Here is a 3,070-nt window from a genome sequence, read left to right as displayed (position 1 = left end):
AATTTGACCTGGCCCACAGCAGCAGAGAAGAGCCACACAGTGGCAGGTTGGGGGCAACCACTTCAGGGCTGAGCTGTGTTACTTCAGCTCACCTTTGGTAAGGGAGACATTAGCTCTGTAGAGTACAAGTCCCATGATGCAGTGCTCCATGATTGGGAAATAAACTTAATGAGGTTTGCAAGCATGAAGGAAGCATCCTTGGTAACCTTTGCATTCATGTTTTTCACACACTCCTGCTGTGGAATTTGCTAAATATGACCAAGCCATATTTGCTTTGGCACATTCCTTAAATATTCCTGAAATTCATCAGGTTTATTGACTTGAATATATTTGACTGACTTGAATACATTTAACTTATCTAAATATTCTTTAGCCTGATTCTCCCCTTCCCCCTCCCCTTCTAGTCTTTGCACACCTTCTCTTATTAAAATTAAGCACACTATATAACTTTTCATGAATACATTTTTTGTGAACAGGGATAGCAGCAAGAGTCTGCTCCAGCTTTCTCTGCGTTATCTGCTGTTTGCTTTCCTTTTCTGGTAAGCAAGCACGAGAGCTGTACTGTCCTTGATCATTGTCTTACTTTCAGGTTCTACAGATACATTTTTCTTGTTGTCTTTATGCTACTTGACCTCAGCCTTCCTGATTTTATTGCTATGTATTGGTGCTGTCTTCAGTTACATATGTACTATGCGGTTTTTCAGGTCCTTAAACAATTCTTCATATGGCCGTACACATCTTTATGCTTCCTACCCTTCCTCAGCCTTGAAACAGTTAGCCATTGTCTCTCTTTTTAGTCTCTTTCAGCAACTGCCAACTCACTGGCAATCCTTTATCTCAGTGGTTCTCAACCTTGTTTGTCTCAGGACCCATTTGTAAACATCAATGACCAGTCCCAGCTCCGTGCCCCTCACTCCTGACCCATTGTCACTAGGCCCCAGCTCCCCAGCATGTGGGGCAGAGGGTGGATGTCCGGCGTGGCGGCGGGGAGGCATGGGGGGCCCCAAGCAGCCCATTGCAGGCTGGTGCTCTGCCAGCCTGCAAGGGAAAAGCAACGGTTTCCAACGTTTTTCTCCTTTTAAAGGAGAATCTATTTCTAAAGTTTGTCTGTGACCCTTTCATATATTCTTGTGTCCTACTTTCGGGTTGCAACCCACGGGTTGATGAACGGCTTTTGTCTCATACATTATCTGCCTAAGAGACCATACCTATAGTCTCCCCAAGTTTGTCAGTGTTTGCTTTTTTAGAAATATTTGTTGTGCTGCTTTGCATCTTCCTCTTAGTTTCATAGTTTCATAGTAGCTAGGGTCAGGAGGGACCTGAACAGATCATCTAGCCTGACCCCTGCCACAGGCAGGAATGAATGCTGGGTTCACAAGACCCCAGACAGGTGATCATCCAACCTCCTCTTGAATTTGCCCAAGGTAGGGGCGAGGACCACTTCCCTGGGAAGTTGGTCCCAGATTGTGGCCACGCTAACTGTAAAAAATTGCCTTCTGATCTCTAACCTAAACCTGTTCTCCATCAGCTTATTACCATTGTTCCTTGTCACCCCAGGTGGTGCTGGGGAGAAAAGGGCTCTATCAATTTGCTGATGATCTCCCCCAACGAGTTTGTAGGCAGCCACCAGGTCCCCCCTCAGCCTCCTCTTGCTGAGGCTGAACAGGTTCAGGTCCCTCAGTCTCTCCTTGTAGGGCCTGCCCTGCTGCCCTCTTGCCAAGCGGGTGGCCCTCCTCTGAACCCTCTCCAGGCTGGCCACATCCCTTTTGAAGTGCGGTGCCCAGTACTGGACGCAATACTCCAACAGCAGCCTGATCAAAGTCACATGGAGGATAGTGAACTCATAGTTTTCATAATCACTTTCAACCAGAATATCTTCCACATTTAAATTTTCAACCAGTTTCTTGTTAGTCAAAATCCAGTCTCATGTAGCTGCTCCCTAGTAGTTTTCTTTACCTTCTGAAACAAAAGATCCCTTCCACATCCAAGAACTGAATAGGTTGTAAGTATCGTACCATTTTGTTTTTCCAATAGGTGTTAGGGTAAAATTCTTGAATTACCACCAGGCTCTGTTGTACAGATGCTTGTTTTAGTTAGTAATCAAAAGCCTCATCACTGTCTTCTGATAAAGTAGCCTATAGGAAACCCCTACTGTGACATCATCCCTGTTCTCTTACTATTCTCTTCCCAGGTGCATTCAGCCAGTTTGATTCCCAACTTGTTGTGAATTTGAGATCCATTCCTGACATACAACCTAAGACACTTTCTTTTTCCCTATCATTCCTGAACAAACACTGCTCTTTTATACCAACAGCCAAGTCCTGTATGTCATCCCACTGAGTCTCTGTCACTGCAGCTTCTCACTCCCATGTCTGCCCCTCCCCACACCCAGCTTTTTTTCCAAGCCATTTGTTTGCTCCCCCATCATGATTTATTGCCAGGTCCCTTCAAACTAGGTTGTGCAAAGCTTTGGGTGCTGATTCAATCTGGAGGAGATTTGGCCTGATTTGGCAGCCAAATCTCTGAGGTAGCAGTTAGATAGTTTGCCACTAGATGGCAAATGATCATGCAAAAAGTGGTAAAGGTCAGTTATGCCAACTTCTGTAACAATAGCGTTTTTTGCCAAGTTACATAAACCCGTTCTATAGGCTGCAAGTTGCTAACCCCTGCCCTAAGCCAAACAGCAGTGTCATGTTGACACTTAATCCTTGCACTATAGTGGACGTGTGCAGTCACAGTTCGTAACTTCAAAACATTCCATCATATAAAGCTCATCTGAGATTCTTAATTTTTATGCTTTCTAAACAGTTAGCTCCACTTTATGGGTTTTGAGTTCCATCATTTTGACCAAGAAACTGGCTCAGCCCTTCTGCTGTCCACATGCCACAGAGTTTGCAGCATTTTCAGCACCGTAACTCCTTGGTTACCTAGGCCTTAGCTGGCTGCCTCAAACACCAGGCAACCATGGCTCACCAGGAGAGCACACAAGCCTCCATGGCTCACCAAAAGCATCTGGGAATGTCTCCTTGCTAAAAAGGAGGCTTATACCCAATGGAAAGAAGGGGTCATC

This window comes from Crocodylus porosus, unplaced genomic scaffold (genome assembly GCF_001723895.1).
Source record: "Crocodylus porosus isolate Cpor-Errol unplaced genomic scaffold, CroPor_comp1, whole genome shotgun sequence".
NCBI lineage: Eukaryota > Metazoa > Chordata > Crocodylia > Crocodylidae > Crocodylus > Crocodylus porosus.
This window is presented reverse-complemented; position numbering follows the sequence as displayed.